The 19,698-nt window shown below is 36.3% G+C and overlaps 1 long non-coding RNA gene across 1 annotated transcript; it reads right to left on the reverse strand.

Annotated features, from left to right (window-relative positions):
- Positions 1 to 3,256: 3,256 nt before the first annotated feature.
- LOC124153840 lies at positions 3,257 to 4,423 on the reverse strand. Its single transcript, XR_006863771.1, has 3 exons — positions 4,164 to 4,423; positions 3,960 to 4,082; positions 3,257 to 3,301 (listed from the first exon to the last, which is right to left on the reverse strand). It is a non-coding gene; the product is annotated as an uncharacterized LOC124153840 (long non-coding RNA).
- Between the last annotated feature and the right edge of the window lie 15,275 nt (positions 4,424 to 19,698).

Below are 19,698 nucleotides of genomic sequence, written 5' to 3' on the forward strand. Positions count from 1 at the left end.
AGGTCGAATGAGGCATTTGTGGAACCCAAACAGGTCATTGTTGACCAGTTATTTTTCTATCAAATGGTGAGAATCTGATCTCATCATAGAACCACACAATCTTGTTTCACCACTGACAACAACTTGCGCTAACGATGAGGCGTGATATTTATATGTAGTGGCTGTTAAGGTGATAGAATTAGTTGTCCGCTTTTTAAAATTGTATTTTTACTTGAATTGTGATGTCATTAAGGTTGATACATTAGTAATTATCCTTTAAAGTCATTAAAATTTATAAACAAGAATATAGTAATTGCGTATATTCCTCAAATCACATAAACTGCCACTTTACAGAACTAAGATATAAATTCGTGAAAAGTGAAATTATCTTTAGATTTGAGATTCGTGGAAATTTCACGCAGTAAAAATCGTGTGATGCATTACCTAATATAAATATATATAATGTTTTAGTAACTAAATTATGATACGATTGATTTAAACTATCAGCAGTACCCATTTCATGGTATTAGCGTCACACATTACGCTATATGTGATAATTTTAAATAGCGTATTCCCGTCATGAAAAACCCTGCCAGCGAGATATTCTCTGTTATCTCACTCTCAAAGGAATAAACTTTGTTTTTTGCATGCTTGCTTTATTTTCCATCGACGATTCCAGAAATAATTTTAATGCCAAGATGGGTTGGATACCATTTTACCTACATGTATTCAAAATAAACGAAAAATATGGGTCTAATGTATTTTATATCCAAACTTCCAAACCGGTCCGATTGATTAGCAATCCCGATATTTGTAGTTCAAATGACTTGAGCTTTCATATAATTTGGTGCTCCTCTTTGCGTATCCCTGGGGAAGTTGAACGCAAGCACTCTTTCACGTAAAACGTAGTAGTTCTGTTTGAAGCCGTGAGAGGGAGTTGGCGTCTCTCGCCGGAGTCAAGGTCGGTAAAAGCCAGGTCGTGTCACGCACTTGACCAATGTAATCCGCCATCTTGATTCTCAAGCGCGGCGGGAATTCAAATTTTACGTGCATTTAAATGGGAGACATAGGTAAAAGGGAACACGGTTATCTCACAACGTAATCGATGCAGGGACATGAAATTTTTTTTATAAATAGTTAATAAAATGGAAATTTATGATACGTCTGTATTTTGAGTCTAAGGTCCACGGTTCGACTCTAGAAAAATTGTCAAATCACGGGAAAAATAAATTTCGCACTGCAGCGCTCTGGATGCATGAGTTGTAAGGCACCATGTCTTGCTTCCTTATTTAGGAAGTCTGGTACATGAAATTTTCCATGGTCATAGATAATTATAATATACTTGCGAACACGGGCAGTTTTTGACACTGAAGACCTCGGTTCGACTCTAGAAAAATTGTCAACTCACGGGAAAAATAAATTTCGCACTGCAGCGCTCTGGATGCATGGGTTGTAAGGCACCATGTCTTTCTTCCTTATTTAGGAAGTCTGGTACATGAAATTTTCCATGGTCATAGATGATTATAATATACTTGCGAACACGGGCAGTTTTTGACACTGAAGACCTCGGTTCGACTCTAGAAAAATTGTCAAATCACGGGAAAAATAAATTTCGCACTGCAGCGCTCTGGATGCATGGGTTGTAAGGCACCATGTCTTGCTTCCTTATTTAGGAAGTCTGGTACATGAAATTTTCCATGGTCATAGATGATTATAATATACTTGCGAACACGGGCAGTTTTTGACACTGAAGACCTCGGTTCGACTCCAGAAAAATTGTCAACTCACGGGAAAAATAAATTTCGCACTGCAGTGCTCTGGATGCATGGGTTGTAAGGCACCATGTCTTGCTTCCTTATTTAGGAAGTCTGGTACATGAAATTTTCCATGGTCATAGATAATTATAATATACTTGCGAACACGGGTAGTTTTTGACACTGAAGACCTCGGTTCGACTCTAGAAAAATTGTCAACCCACGCGACAAAAATTTTCTTACTTCAGCGCTCCGGGTGCATAGGTACAAGGAACCATGTTTTATTCCTTTATTTATGAAATTAGATTCATGAAATCTCCCAAGGTCATAGGAAATTATAGTATACTTGATAACATGGGCGGTTTTTAGTCTGACGACCTCGGTTCGACTCTGGAAAAATTTACAAGCCAAGCGAAAAAAACATTCGTTCTACAGCACTCCGTGTGTATAGGTACAAGGAACCATGTCTCACTTCCTTAATTAGGAAGTCCGGTGCATGGAATTTTCCACGATCATAGTTAATTACATTATACTAGATAATAAGGGCGGTTTTCGACCCTGAAGATCTCGGTTCAACTCTGAAAAAATCCCCAACCCACACAACAAAAATTGTCTTCAGTGATCCGGGTGAATAGGTACAAGGAACCATGTTTCATTCCTTCATTTATGAAGTTAGATTCATGAAATCTCCCAAGGTTATAGGAAATTATAGCATACCTGATAATACTTTTATTATTTTATTAAATAAAAATTAAATTATTAAAATTATATTATATGGCGGTATTTTAGTCTGAGGACCTTGGTTCGACTCTCAAAAAATGCCCAAACCAAGCGATAGGATGACTGATCTAAGAGGGTTGTGAATTTATTAACATTGCTACTCCAAATCATGTATGTAATACTAGAACCATCTGCTTACCAATTTTCTAAGAATCATGACAAATAATCTGACTGCAACTGCATTTAATTCAGCACAGAGCAAATGCATTCCAAATTACACCCAGACCATTAACAATTAAAATACTTATTGAGATGAATTGCTGGATAGAAATAAAAAAAGCTGGCACATCGTAATCACATCCTTATATTATAATAAAATTCACTACAATCTCCACAGTTCAGTAAATCACATAACTATAGTACAAAATTCACTACAATCTCCACAGTTCAGTAAATCACATAACTATAGTAAATATATTTACAATTACAGTCATATAAAGTAATGTTTGATCATTAAAACGGAAAGTCATGGGCAATAGAATATTTTTCCAGAATAAATAAAATATAATTTTGTTGAAATAGTAGTACAATTTGATCAAACTAATTTCAAAACAGATGCACATAATTTAAGGCTTTTAAAACATCCATTTAAAGGTGCACTGCCATAATGTCTAGACTTTAAGGAATGATGATTTTGCTAATGCTGGCAAATGTAGCAGTAAGGTCCACACAACAGGTATCACCCTCAGGATTACAAATCCAGCCTGCCACTTAATGCATAGTATCCTGTCCCGGATTAAGAAGAACAGTTTTTCAAATAGTTCATGATTATCCACTGCACCAGGCTGCTAGAAAACATAACATATAAATACCATGAGACAAAGTAAACCGAAGAGTTAACAATGTAATTAATTGAACAAACCATTCAATTTGAGATGCACAAGTATGTTCATGGGAAATCAACATTCAAAAGGAAAAAGTTATGTTCATCCAAGTTATCATTATAGGTCAGTGTATAGAATACCCAACAACACTTAAACCATGATCCCGAAAAAATCAGAACTATGTAATTGTGTTTGTAGTTCATAGAATAATATCTTAAAATAAATGGATTGTACTAAACATCAATTCCATACTTAAAATCATCAACTTCTAAATATACTGATATTCCTCCTGATGTAAGATCCTAATAAAATCCTTGCAAACCTGAAATACAATTAAAAAGACCATCGGAAACAGTACATATTACATAATTTCCAAGGATTGCAGATTGCAGTAGTCTCACACATTATCCAAATATGTAAAATAAAGTTGAAATGCCATTCACCATTACCATATGCCTGCAAAATGACAAGTTCACAGCAATGCATAAGGCCTCATATACTCCAATAGCATATACCAGCATTGCATTATAATTTGCATTGCATTATATACTTGCATTATAACAGCTTTGCCCTGATTTTATCTAACTTAAGAGACAGATTAGAGACAGCTTATCAAACTTACTTCACCAACGTTACCAAAGATAATCAGACTTCACCATCCCCACAGGTCAAAAATACTAAGATTTTCCTAAAGCAATGTCCCTGATGGGTATCTCATTTGCTCCACCATTGAAGACAGATCAACCTAGAAGAAAGAAAATAATTATAAGGACATCCTTGGATACATTTCGAAAAGGCAAGACAAATGAAAAATGCACCTACTTACTCATGCTTGCCAATCATTCATCTTCATAGACTGTTTCCACAATGTTCCGAATGAAACTCACTTGCTCCCATAGTTAACACAGATGTTATTCCATTCTTCAAATCATTTAACAACTCTCATGGCTAACATGTTCACAATTCACCAAACCATAGATGACAAAGGAACCTAGGAAAGTGATAACATGTCCATATGATAATAATAAACTCTCATTGAATGCTTATTAATTGTCTAAAGTTGAGGCCTATGTTAATTAGTTAGAAATTGTAAATATTGCCAATCCCAATAATGAATGTAATACTAGAATAATCCGCATGCAAATATTCCAAGAATCACGGCAAATAATCTGACACAGTGATGTCAGTGTGCACTCAGGTGAGCCTTTAGGTACATTAAAGATTTTACAAATAACTGCAATAAATGAATATACATCAGAACATTAATTAGAATAGGATGGATTCCAAACTCAATCACTGATTTTAAGTCAGCAAATGCTGCACGGAGCAAATGCATTCCAAATTGAGCAATTAGACTCAGACAATTAACAATGACAAGACAATCATGGATGTAAATAACTGAAGCATAAAGCCTGTTAAATTGTAGGAAGTAGTTTTACAAATCCAGTAGAATACCGCGCTCATGTGTTAATTTTAATGGATATATATAATGGGTTGAAATGCACGATAGATACAGGGTGGGGTACAGACATAATGGGTATTATATGAAACGAAATGATTAATACCGAGCTAAATGCAGGAGATTACCCCGAAAGGAAAGATATGGTGCATCTCAATATGCAGTCAAACTATACTAATAATGTTGCATTGATGGAGAGAGAAATAAATCATCCAGGCTCATCATAATCACATTCTTATATTATAATTCACTACAATCTCCACGGTTAAGTTAATCACAAAACTGTATCTATACTCACAAAAGTCATATGAGTGTGCACTGATCATTAAGAGGGATAGTTATAATATGTATACTATCATCCTGGAATAAGAATAACTGTTCTTCAAGTACCTAGTTCATCAATAACCATTGCACCAGGCTGCTAGAAAACACAACATATAAAAACCATTATAAAAAGTATACCAAATGCCAGCAATTCCATACTTAAAGTCATCAACTTCTTAAAATAAACTGATATTCTCCCTGATGTAAGATCCAAATAAAATCCTTATACACTTGAAATAGAATTACAAAGACTCTTTGAAACAATACATGCTACATAACTTTCACAGGTTGTAAAATCTCACATATTAACCAAACATGAGAATAAAGTTAACATGTCATTCAGCATTTGCCAGCTATATGAAAGGCTGTTCATGTTCAATATATAAGGTATCATATTCTCAAATAACACAAGCTAGTTCATGCCATTACTAAATACTACCCAGTTCCCAAACTAATCCTACAAAAATATTTTGTAGCCTATAAAAGGGTGGGAAAAATGTGCACATTAACATTATTGAAACAAGTTCTAATTCTCTTACATGACTTACCATTTTTTAAATAAATAATCCTCATGAGGCAACCAACTTCTTCCTTAAATTCTCCAGCCATCATTCCATAATTCAACTGATTTCACCATCACTCATGAATACCGTGTTAATGCCTCAACTGACCATAGATCATAATTCAACCTAGAAGAATGATAATAATGATATGAACACCATTGGGAATATGTTGCAACGGAACACAAGATGAAAAAATGCACCTACTTACATATGTGTGGTTATGAGACAGCTTCATAAACTTTTCCGACAATGTTCCCCATAAGACTCTCACTTGCTTCCTTAATTTCTCTATCTACATTCTACAATTCAAATGATTTTACCAGCTCTCATAAGTAACATGTTCACACTTCACCTGACCATGGATCATATATCAACCTAGAAGAATTATTGGAATTAAAAGAACAACCATGGAAATATGTAGCAAGGGAAGGACTGGATGAAAAAATACATCTACTTACACCTTTATGGTTGTGGAACAGCATCTATGACTTCTTTCAATAATGTTCCCCCAGGAAACTGTCACATTGTCCTTAAATTATCCAGCAAAATTCTACAATTCCAATGATTTTACCAGCTCTCATGAGTAATATGTACACACTTCAACTGACCATAGACCATAGTTAGTTCAACCTAGAAGGATGACAATAATGATAAAAACAACCTTGGTAATATGTTATAAATTTATAACAATATTTTGCGATTGCAAGGGAGGACAATGGAAAGAAACATCTACTTACACCTGTGTACTTATGAAACAGCTTCCAAGACTTAGGCAGTATTCCTCATAAGACTGTCACTTGCTTCCTTAATTTATCCAGCAGTCATTCCACAGTTCAAATATATGCTTTCATGAGTACATTTTTATTTTGTTGCTGCTTCACCTGACTAGCTCATCATAGTTCAACCTGAAAAAATGGCAGAAATAATAGGAACAACCTTGGAAATAATTTGCATAGGAAGGACACGTAATGCCTGCGAAAAGCAATGCTCATCACAATAATATCAGATTATAAATTGTATGGGGTCATTTTCATTAGGCTTCACCGTATTGATTCACATCCTACAGTGGGTAATCTATTAACACATATAATGATTAGTATCTATTACAAATGTTGAATATTTATTACTTTTTGCATGAATTTGGCCATATAATGTTCAACTTTTGCACTAATCCACAATAAAATGGGCTGATGTTGTTGCACCATTTACACAGTAAATGAATGATAGCATAGATTTAAGGTCTATTTTTCCCACACTACTGTTACACTCTCAATAACTTAACCTCACATAATACCACATGTCCTTATTCCCATGAATTCAACACACGATGACTGCACTCAAATAATTGAACTGCCATATATTGATATCCCTATAGCCCACACTTTAATTAAATTCCTGTTAATAGACCCTTCCTTTAAATGAAGATATACTTTGCGACATTCTCAAAAACTACCAGACAACTTTATAAACGGTACATAGGCTTTATATAAATTTATATGCGAAGGAGTCCATGTATGAAGTTATAGGTTACTGCAATTCGGTGTGCATAATATCCAGTATCATGAAAATATCACTTCAACAGCACTGATACAAAAAAGTTAACTGAAAGCCAAACAAATAACGTAACAAGTGATAATTCAATATTCTACTACATAACTCATAAATTTACTACACACTAGCAGAATTAAAACTCGAGTAAAGCATGTAACTTTCTCGTACATGGTTGCATTGAACTTCACAATCATAATTTGTAAATACTTTTCCATAATATCATAATACACTTACTTTTGCTTTCAGCATCCGGATTTCCTAATTAATCACCAACATCTTGTCCTGTTGACAGTCGGGAACGTCTGGCTCTTCCACCAACTCTCCTCCAGCACACGGGTTGATATCCGAGTTGTTTGGATGCAAGAATTTCTATGCATAACGTATAACGAATGCACGAGTTTAACAGGACATCTTATTACGACTTCCAAAAGTGCATAAAAAACTGAAATTATTAGAAAAGACTAGATTCGACTGTCGCCAATTTGTAATATTAAAACTATGTAAACTTATTCAAACTTTGTATAACTTATCTTCAGAATACATACTTTTTTCCAGAAATCGCTGTTGGAACGGCAGTTTGTTTATGTAGTTTGCGACCATCCTGTTGACGACACTCTTAACTTCTCCGCAGTGAAACAAACCTAAATAATAATATTCATAAAAATTGAGGAATTTCTGAACAGAGAAGGCATTATCCATTGCACGTATAAAACTGAATTGAAGAAATGTACACTGGCGCAAGCGAGCCTACATACGATCCGATTATTCTACTAATTTACAATGAAAATGCACTATTTCCGTATTATTCCGTATGAAACATGACCCGAAGTAATAAATAACATTGAAAAGTTTGGCACTTTTGCATTACTTAACATAATTTCAAGGCAAAACGTGATGAATCCGTATCAAAATATGCTGGTGACAACAGCGTTGTCAACAACTTTTGAGAAGCCTATATTTCTACTATGTGACGTTCCCTCATTGACATAGACTATTGCTAGAATTATTAAGACTTACGTTGAATATATAAATATTTACAAAGTACAAATACAGGCAAAAAATACTTATAATATTGTCACTTCCTTACCTCACAATGTGCGATGTTATTGTAGATTTCCATTTGTTTCTTCTGCAATCTATCGACCAAGGAGCCTTTCTTTTACGATCAGAAGGAAAACGAAATATTCTTACTCCGTTTTTCGTGGAATTGGAGCAAATCGGAGCACTGCAGCACACAATTTTTTGAAATTAATTCATATGCCCTATGCAAACACCATGTAAACAACAGACAGGTGGGAACCAAGATGATCAAACCGAAATGCACTATGGGAGCGTGACACGACCTGCCTTTTACTGACCTTGGCCGGAGTCGCTTACGTTCCGTCGCAGCAGTTTTATTAATTGTTGAGGCGGCTTGTAGATGACTCTGTCTTCCCCTGGATGAAGGCGGGAACGTATCCGAAAGTCTTCCTTTTTTTCCCACCACGTGGTGACCCTGAGGAGGGAAATCGATTCCAATCCCTCTCATACGCCAGAACGACCAATGTAGATGGGGGGAGTCGGGAAATATTAATTTCCTTAAGTTGTTTGTGCTCCTTAGGTCTCTAATCCCCCCCTAACCCCTCATCCAGTCGACGAGCAGGGATGGGATCACGAATCGTAGAAATGCGACCGCTTTCTACGCACCACATTGCCGGAGCAAGACGTAGCAAGTGATCAGCTTCGTGACTGTAACAGGGTATCGCGTGACCCTTTCTCCCCTAAAAATTCCCCTGACGACCTCTTCCTAAAGAGCAGGTGATTTGGGTGATGGAAATGACTCCTTCGTCGATCTATCCTTCCAGTCTGTATATCTAGGACTCATGCGTCTCCTTAAAGTGAGTGTTTCGAAATGTTTAATGAAATCGCGTGACAGTTCTCTTGATTTTTCAAAGCCTTATGATAAAAAAAATATCCTTGGTGCAATGGTGATTTTTAAAATGGTTGATTGGAAACAACACAGTTGCCTGCGTTAAAAAAACGTGGATTCAGGTATACTCTCTTAGGTTGAACGGAAAATACAGTAAAGTATTTCCTTTGCGGCAGCCATTATATATTTTAAATGTTCAGTTAATTTATTGAAAATGGTAAGTAGTTTTCCTCCGTAGATTTCTGGTGATTATTGCTTAACAATTTTTAACGATATCTTAATGAATCGAAGTATTTGATATGAATAGCATTAGTGACAAATAAATGTAAATCATTCGAGTGAAATATAATAGCCTTGAAGTAATTTCTGAGGTATTGTTAATTCTAAATTATTCTGTAAATTAACAGCTTCTTCGCAAGATGATGAAGTAAATAAATATTTCTCATATTCCAGGATATTGCAATATTTTTTGTATTGCACAGTAATCACTGATTAAATCATGCCCAATACTTTCCCCTCAAGATATACAATGCGGTAATCATGTTTTCATTGGGATATCTATTGAGGAAGAGCCATGACATCTACAGCTATTACCATTGTTCACCGTTATCAAGTTATATGGAAGAAGATTTAAACATACTTTCACCATCCTACTTCAAGCTATGAATTGTCTTTTTACTGGAGTTGCAAGATTTTCCCGCCTTAAAGCGCCTACGTATAACGTTTTTCCCATTTTTCATGCGTCTGCAAAAGTTCGAAGGTGGCGTCGCTATTATCGGTTGGAATGGACTTGAAAACAGAATTGCTCATTTGGAAGTTTTTGGATTTCTTCGGCGCCCCCTTCATTATAATTCCTCCCGGAACTTCCGTGGGTTCAATAAGCGTGGCAGTGGCGGAAATTGGAAGCGACTTCATCAACGAAGCTGGAGTTTTTTCTCACCCTGTAATTTTGTCTACTTTCGTCATTTTTCTCTTGACTTCGAGCGGAATACAAATAGGCATAGGCAATTACCGTAAAATGATCATTGCTATATTCTTATGTCAATTGCAATCCGATGATTATATTTCTAATTAAATTATCTTCACAAATTGGTAAGTCGATACGGTTTCAAAACTGAGTGGTAACCATACAGTGATACTGCTATTGCTCACGTGAAAAAATATCTTTCTTTCATAATTAATTACGTTCATTTCGCGCTGAATAGGTTGAGATATCTACATAAACGTAAAGGAAGTCTCCAATGGAATAACGGCGTGAAAGAATGAATGTTATTTACACACATGTCCAAATTCGGATGGAGGCGAAGAGTTTTATGTCCACTACAGACCTTCAGATCAACTCGTATAATTTTATTGCTTGATGGAAATTTTAAATTTTACGTCCCCATGTGTAATGACGCGGCTTGCTCCTTACCCCTCGTGGCACTTGTGTTGGGGGTAATTCGATGACCCACGTATGCCCCGTTTGGTTTGGATTTTTAATAGCGCGACGTCCCATCAGACAGCTAACTGCTTTGCCATTAAAACTCACCAAACTTCGATCCATTGGACCGCCACCTCAGTGGAAGCACCTGGCACGCACATAACATCGCTCGCCGTCGATGTCGTATAACTTGAGTAGACTCCCAGCCCGACTGTTGCTCTAACCCCCACCCGTCAATCAATATTTCCTAAAAAAATCTTTTATTTTTAACAGGATGTATCTTGGGGATAGTCTTGTTTTGCTTTCTTAGATGGCGTGTCATTCGTACAATACTTAATTTTACTTTCAAGAGCATATGTGTAGAACTTTTGCGTTTAGGCTAAGTCTTAAAATATTTATGTATTTATTTCCGAAGTACAAGTACCCTTCCGGAAAATAAAGTTACTTCTTCGGCTTATTTTACTCTGAAACATTTTCAGTCATAATTTCTTCCTTCACTCTGTACCGATTTCATGTATGCATTTTTTAAAGTAACCATCTGTTCATTATCTTGCATTTGATCACGTAATAACTACAACTACTCTAACCTTCATGCATTGCAGCTTCAATATAATTTTAGTCGCAATGATCGGATAATTTCCAGAAATAATTTTACTGGTCACAATAAAAATTGACTTAATTGGTCAAGTGCAGGATAGGACATCAAACAAAAACTTTTTATTGACGAAGTTTCGCTTCGCCAAAATTTTTTTTGACGAAGAGCCTCATGCATGATTTTATCTCAATTGGCAAGTACTAGTCTTTACTTTCCACGTCAACAATGCAAGCCAACTATAAAGTGCTAGGTTCAGCCATTCATATCAGTTAAATGAAAATGGCTTTTTGTGGATTGCATGTCTTAAATAGTAAGCACAAATGTACACCATCCTGATGTTTCCCTTTTCTATGAAGATTTGATATTTGATTTGGAACTTTCACCACTAATGACCGAACTCTGACACTACTACTCTGGAATTAGCTTAAATTTGGCTACATTATCTCCAAACGTCATTGATACCCCGATTATAGATTTTGGATACGTGCATAAATCTCATCTGTGAATTATTATATAAAGAGGTTATATAAATTACTTCCGATTATTTCATGCAGTACTTGTAAATTTGTTTTGTAATAGCTCAAATATTATTTTTTCATGATCAAGCTATTCCTAAATTGACAAATATCTTACTTTTAAGTTTTTCGGCGTATAAATATTGAAAACAGTTTCGTTTCTAAGCTTCGTTTCTTACATACTTCAATTTATGGAATTATAGGAGACGGTGATGTGAATTAACTGGAAAATTTGTCATCTGTTAATAACTGTATCGCGATAAATGGTTAAAATATTTTTTCATTGCCTCATGGTCCTTTGTTGACTATAAAACGGCCTAAAAGAAATGATAGACTCGAGCACCATCCAATCCCTGGTTCGCTCTTCATCATAGCTTCATCTCACCAGGGAAATTTCTAATTTAGCGAGGTCACGGATCGGGTTGATCATTCCCTCGCAACTTTAATTAAAACACGGGTCCAAATTAATTCAGTTTGCCAAGCGATCGCCAAAGCCGATTAACGCTGTTTTTTACGTGTAAAACTTTTTTTTAACTCCCTATTCTGTTCTTTCATTTAATCTCGTGTATCCTCTCCTAGTACACGTTAAAGGGTAATTTTCAACGCCCCACTTGGAAGCATGATTGAATCCCTACTTCAACACTTTCATAGATAACTCTGACTTCCAACTCTTCAATTTATTGTTTTTATACATAGACGAAGGGCTCTCTTTTTGAAATTGTATTGGAAAGAAATCACGTCTATATATTTTTACGTCGTAAGCGTGTGTGTATGAGTGGAGGATGAAGTAATGTCTTCCTTAATTTAATACATAAATTTAAGTACACCAAGTAGTAAATTCCAAGAAGGGCATTCTTGAACAACAATTAATCATTCAACCACATGATTATTAGTTTAACTGAAGAGTTGCTGAACTTATGGATTTGGATTGGTGAAAGGTGAATTAATTGTGATCTTCTCACTGATTGAAGGATGTTTTTATTTCTGAACCGATATGAAATAAATACATCGATGTAGCACACCATCAGTCCCAATATATTGTTTTGTGAGTTCATCTTGCTTGCTTGAGTAGATTTATATGTTTCATTATTTTTATTATTCTCGTTGTGCGTCAAGCTCGCAAGCGGTTCACAAATTAGATTGCAATTTTCTTTGCGGTTCTAATTTGACGCATTTCATGTGTAATATCATACTCCATCATTTATGACCCATCAGCGTCCATCGCATTCATTTAATTTGACCCCAACATGTTATTGTAAAAATTACGAAGATTTATGCTTACCTACTCCGTAAGCTTCACACGATTTTTATTTTATTTTCTTTTCCTACCCAAATTCGTGTTTGCAATGTAAGTAGATGGTAGTTAGTAATTAAAAAACTCGTCGTTATTTACTCTTCCTTTAAAAACTCCCTAAAAATTATTTTTTTAGAATTGGTGTCAAACAAAGAGTTCTTCGTTTGGCCACTTTAAACAGGAATAATAGCAATATTTATCCGGAAATGAGTGCCCACCTCTATAGTTAATATGAGTTTGAGTCAAAACTTGTAGCAAATTTCGGACAGAAAATGTTTTTGAGTTCATAGATGTTATATCTATTGTTATGAGCTGGCAAATGCGTACAGGTTTTACACATAACTCAGGGAATATTGTGGCAAAAAATGCGTCATGCCAGGTTACTCTTTGTTTCCAGTAGTGCCATGCGCTCCCGATCTTTCTTTGTTGTGTTACCTCGCCGTTTTGGCGCGCATTTTTCGTCTCCCGCCACGCACCCCGATCGTTTCCCTGACCGGCCGCCCTGAAACGGCGCCTACGTGTCTTCTCCCTGGGGTGCAGCGCCTCCTGCTCCTCAATATGAGGAAACACTGGGAGCAAGGTGGAAGCGTCTGCTCCCTCCAGGACTTCCCGATAGATGGCAGCCGCGTTCCAATTCCCTCTTCTCCCTCCGTACCATCGAGCCGTCTCGTCAGGTTCCTCTTCCCATATATTGCTCTCTCACATCCATTCTCGATTCATCTCTTCCATCCCTAGATAAGTGTGGCGTGTAGACACCCAGTATTTAGTGCGTTTGTAAATATGTATCCCTCGTTTTAGCGGGCTGATTGAAACAAGAAATCCCAGTATTTATTGTAATATTCCTTGGACTTAAGCATCAATTTAATTAGTTTAAGGTTTAATGGTAGAAAAATAAATAGAATACAGTTTCACAAACTCAATGATGCTGTCGGCCTGTTTAGAGGGCTAGAGCGTCATTCTCAGTCGAGAAACAGTCGTTCTGAATGTATGTCGGTCGCTGCCACACACCACACTTGAACAGAACAACTGTTTCTCTTCGGAATGATGCTATAACCCTGGAGAGTAGTCGAAGTACCATTAAGTTTGTGGAACTTTACTGTTTTTTTTTTGTTTGACCATGAATATCTCCTCGTTTAAAAAAATCACGTAAAATCAATTGATTTCAAGTTTGAGTTTATTTGTCATTCGAAAAGAGGCCTTCGAGAGAGTTTTTAATGTTTACATTTTGATGGTGATAATCATGATTCATGAAGTACTCATCCTGGGTTGAGATATGAGGAAACACTCATCTCATTCTTCCCAAATGATATAAAACGCTAGTCAAGTCGAATCCCTCCTATCAAAACTTCGTCATATGCTACCCGCACTTTATGTTCTCTTACTGCTATATCATTCATTCCATTGCACACTTTCTCTGTAAAGTGCGCGATTAACTCTCAACAATCTAGGAATTTTGCGTTTTTTATTTTTCCGTATTAATGATCTTCAATCTTGGGTTTGGCTCGTTAGTAATCTGAAAATCGGGAATAATTTTAAATTTATCCTGGTTTTACTTAAGCTTATTCCCCTGTTTTCGTTTCCTCTCTTCCTCTCCATGTTTTCGTTTTCAGTCCCTTTTTTCCTTTCCTCGAAGAAATTTCCCCAGTACAGCCTTTAATATGAGCCATCCGCCCTTGAATTCTTTCATTTAATATGCGTGCTTTGCTATTGCGTGGCGATTTAATTATGTTCCGAGCGCAAAAAGGTCACAGAAATTTCTTGCACGATGGCGCGTTGGCTGGTCCCCCTGGTAATTGGGGAGCTGTGAATAATTTGTGGCCGCATCATTTCAAGCAACATTGCCGCACGTAGGCAAGTACGCACGTTGGATTAATGCCGCTCCTGCTCTTAAATTTTTACCTCGCATATCCCTCGGACAGCTAAATATATGAGCTTTTCGTGGTCATTCGGACCTCGCTTGAAATTTCGTTTTCCTTCAAATAAGGTTTATGGCTGCGTGAGGGAGTTTTATTATTTTTTCTCCTCAATTACTTATTTATGGCTATAACTTTGAGGGTAATTACATCTGCTAAGTATCTGGTTATTGTAAATGGAAGAACTCAGGCGAAGGTCCGCAAAGATTAAGTCTCCACGCGCCGACAGTTAGTCTCGTACTGATGTGAAGTAGCTGTTGATACAACATTACTTTGAACGAAACGATAGAATAGTCCAAGTTTAAATGCCGGATAGGAAGGAATGACATCGTAGGACATGTTTTGCCAGGAGAGTTTTATTTTCACCTGCTCACAATATTATGTACTACTACTACTGCTACTGCCCTACGGAAGCTAGATGTGATAGAAAGAGTCAAAGCACAGATTCGCAATCAGAACGAAAAGTACATTTAACATTACCTAACAACGTCTCTTGGACAAAATCTATGTTGACCAGTGTTATTTAATTTTTTTTAAATCGACCCTGCTGTTGTTTTGTGGATGAATAGTAGGAAATCGATACTGCAACGAAGCTTATTTTATGCTATTGCTAGATTTCATTCCTATTTTCGATGCATAATTGAACGTGTGCACCTTCGAAACGATGTGTATTTCTTCCCACTTACCTCTTACCACGAAATACAATTTGCCGACCGCCTATCATTTAGTACTCTGGGAAAATAAAGATTCCCATTGCTTGTTATTCTCTAAAATAGATAGCAGTTGGATTTGATGGCGCTATGACACTTTGAATGGAGGGTGCAAAGGATCTAAAACTAATCTTGATCCACACAGTGCTCTACCTTACCCCAGCCCATCTGTACTATCTATCACTATCAATCTATTAGCTATCAACCAGTTAGAAGCAAGATCGTGTTGTACAGAACTTTACCATGGCTTTACAATCAGTGTACTTGTGTGATCGGGTTTATTCTAATAAGAGTATTTAGCTAGTTACGCGTCTATAGCAGAAATTATATAATACATTATGCCAGTGATTCACAATTTTGTAAATGATATTTATTAACATACTTGAGCTTGTGAAAGATCTTCAATGAAAGATATTCCAATAGCGCATACGCAATATAAAGAATTCCGTGCCTATGGCCTTATTATAGGGATGTCAGACGTGTTAGCCCAATTTTTCTGATAATTATCGCCCAGGTGTAAACCAGGTTAAAATTTGAAAAATACGGAGATAGTAAGTAAAATGTAATATAAGCTACAAGGAAAGGAAAGAAAATCCATTGCACTATCAATATTACTTGGCAGACATTTATGTAATGCCAGGTTAATAATGTTAGGCATAGTTAGAAGAAAATGTTTCTTTGAGAAATCACAATAAATGAGCCATAAGAGTTTGAGATAAATCGCTTTTCAAAGCGTGACTATCATTACGACTATCACCAGATAATATACAATATTATGCATCATTCGTACAATCCGTAGTTCACTTGACCTTATTACCCTTCCGTTGTTCAGGTTCACTTCCATGTACTTACATTATATCATCCTTTTTGTCAAAAGATACCTGATCCATCCCTCTCCCTTACCTTCATTCTTATCCAGCTTTTCATTCGTCTTCCTTCCTTTTTGTGGTACTTTCCTCGGAGCAAGATCTCTTTCCACAGTCCATTTTTCACTGCCAAAAAGTCCTGACGCTTTCTCCTCCTCCTGAAGTGTAGAAGATCAGACGTTACTCTGGCTGCGGCATTTCCAAGTGTTTGAATGAAGCTCCTCATGAACATATTCTCTTTTAGAAATAGAAAAATAAGATACCAGTGAAATGTCTTTCAATGCACTGATGATGAATGACCCTCAAATCACTTTTATGCACTTTATTATATAAGTTATCTTTTTCGTATTCTTAGAAATTCATTTGTTGATTGTTTTAGTTGCATTTTTGTTCTTAAATGTTTTGGTTGAGTCGGCGTCTTGGAGCCAGATATATAAAAACATAGGATTGTAGTATCAGAAGACATTGACAAAGAAGAAATTAAAAAACATATCCAGTGGTACTTGAGTTTTTATAATCTGTTTAATACGTTAGCACTTAAATAACCCACACTTAATTCTTCGTTATTTTTTTGCAAAATATCCTTAAAATAATTATTACGTGCCACTGTGTACTTTTTTCCATCATCCTACCATGGCTGTGGTTAAAGAATTGTCTAGCTGTGAAATTCTTGCGGTTAAATTTAAATAATTTAATGGCTAACAGAAATTAATGTTTGTTAGTTTAAATAATAAAGAGATATTTTCCTTCTCTGCGGAATAACTTTGCCATTTGCCATTTATCGAGGTTATAATGTTACTGCCATCTTCAAATTTGTAAACTAAATCTGAAAACGATTGAATAATTCATCAGGTACATTTTATCTCTACATTTTTATATAGTTTATCGGGAGGCTAGCTATTCTTTTTTTTACTTTTCATGTGCTCCTCAGTCGCTCAAATGTTGGTGACTATCCTTAATATTTCATTATTCTTAGGAGGCACGTAGTATTTTTACCTAACACCTTTATGAAAATAAGTATAAAACTTTTTTTCTTACAGGTATTTTGGGCTAAGTTAAGGAAAAAAATTGGCTCCTCATATTCACAGTAACCAAGGCCATCATTTTCACTTTTATCGATGTATTTATTTACTACACTACAAAGCATCCATACATAGAAGAAATCGAAGCTAAACTGTAGTAGATCAAAAGATATACAAAATAACTATTCATACAAGATTCTTGTGAAGTAGGCCTATGCCATTTTATAAGTCATGACTTAATTTACTGAATAAAGTGCTTAAATTTAAAGGCCTAGTACTTAATTTTACACGGGGCATGTCATTGCGCAGGCTAGCATTGAAAACATTTTTGAAAATGCGAGAATGCGAGCTCGTAATCAGAGCCATCCCGTATCCATGCATTCTCGCATGCGTTCTAGAAATTTGCCGCTTTACACGACACATTTCTGACTGCGCCTTTACAAATACAAGATTGCGCAATGACTTGCCTCGTGTAAAATGACCTTAAGAAATACATCACAATGAGTCTTTGGTTTTACCCGCTATAAAAGTAGACATGGTTTTCCAAAGCCTCTATTTATACAACGATGCAAACTCGACATGATTTTTATTCAGCTATTGAACTACCCTCCCAATGAGAAACCTCTTAAGTTGTCATCTCATTTAGGTTTACCCTTTTATTTTCTCTCACTCCGGCTTCCCTGCTTATCCAACTTATTTTCCATCTCTGGTCCCTCACGCATTCACGCTTGAGGCTTTCACGGTGTAATGATGAGCACGATATCTTGTTTTAATTTTCCACCGAAATCGGAGCCATTTCCTTCTCCCTTCCCTTATTGGTCAGCATTGCTACCACAAGATCTGCCTCATCATTTTCGCTTTCACTTATATCTGACAACAGCGAGCCAAAAACCAGCGTTTTCGGTGACCTTCGAAATTCATTCTCGTTTCCATTAATTTTAATTTTATGCGCACTCATTCGCCGGGATACGTCTTTCGAGTTGCCTGCTTTACATTTCTCTTATCGATCGCCATTTTCTTCTCCCCCACTGCCTCCTCGACCTCTCAGATGAATGCTTGCAGATCCATCTTCCTTTCGCGGAGAGTGAAGCCTCTTTTGTAGCATCGTTTGGAGGAATTATTTTTCAAAGTTGAACGACCATTTTATGGGTGAAGAGGAAAGGAACGAAAGTGAGAGGAAGAGAGAGGTATAAGTTGATGAGAATTTATTTATTGTCATTTTTGTATTTTTTACATAAAAAGTAAATAAATGACGACTATTTTGAGTGTGGGAACATGGTGACCGTGTGAGGGCAGAGCGTGGTTGCTGATCGAAGCGTCCCGGGTTGTGATCCAGGGTGAACCCTGTGGTCACCCCCAACAAACCTGTGAAATAAACCCCAGTGAAATAAACTGCTATCGGTGCAAAACAGTTAGATCCTAAAGCATTTGTATGATATTCTGCTGAAGCTCCATAGGGTCGTGTATTGTATTGTTTTACCCAATGTTTATTCGACTACAGCAATGAATCATTAAACGCGTTTGAATATAACCGTTTATCTTCTACGGTCAAAAGAGTGAAGAAGAAAGCACGAAGAACTATGAGAAAAGCGAAGTGTTCGTCTTCCTCAACTCGACTCGGGCAAAATATTTTATTGGAGCACATCATTTTATCATACAGAGAACGAAATCTTTGCATTACAAATAACTTTCTGACTTTTAAATAGCCGAAAGGTAGATTTCATTTTCCGAGGTGTAGAAAAGGACAATAATAATGAAGTTACGCATGATGTATGGAAGAAATGTTTCCAAACTTTTCATCTGAAGAAATGTTTATTTTGCTCCCCTTACTTAAAATAAACCACGAAGACGAAAATCACCATTTTCGTAATGTCCATTACCGTGGGTGATTTTCGCCTTTGTGGCAGAATGTCATACAATTTCTTTAAGTTCAGCGTTATCCCTTTTTTGCGCCGACTGTAGTCCCAACGCAATGAATGTGTGAAATTCAAATTCATGTGGCTTGTTTGAGGTACCTTAGCTTGCTCTCGCCGAACGAGCGTTATTCATCATTTTTGGGGCTGCTTTTGCTTTCCTTAAGGTTAGCTTATTTTTAAACTAGGTTAATCCCATGAATGTGATAACCCTGGAAGGTGAGTAAAGATGCGGATTGTTTGTTTAGGATATTACACCGTTTGTTTTTCCCAATCATGTGCATAGAGCTCAGTCATTTTGTAT

The sequence above is a fragment of the Ischnura elegans genome, chromosome 2, assembly GCF_921293095.1.
Source record: "Ischnura elegans chromosome 2, ioIscEleg1.1, whole genome shotgun sequence".
In the NCBI taxonomy this organism is placed as follows: domain Eukaryota; kingdom Metazoa; phylum Arthropoda; class Insecta; order Odonata; family Coenagrionidae; genus Ischnura; species Ischnura elegans.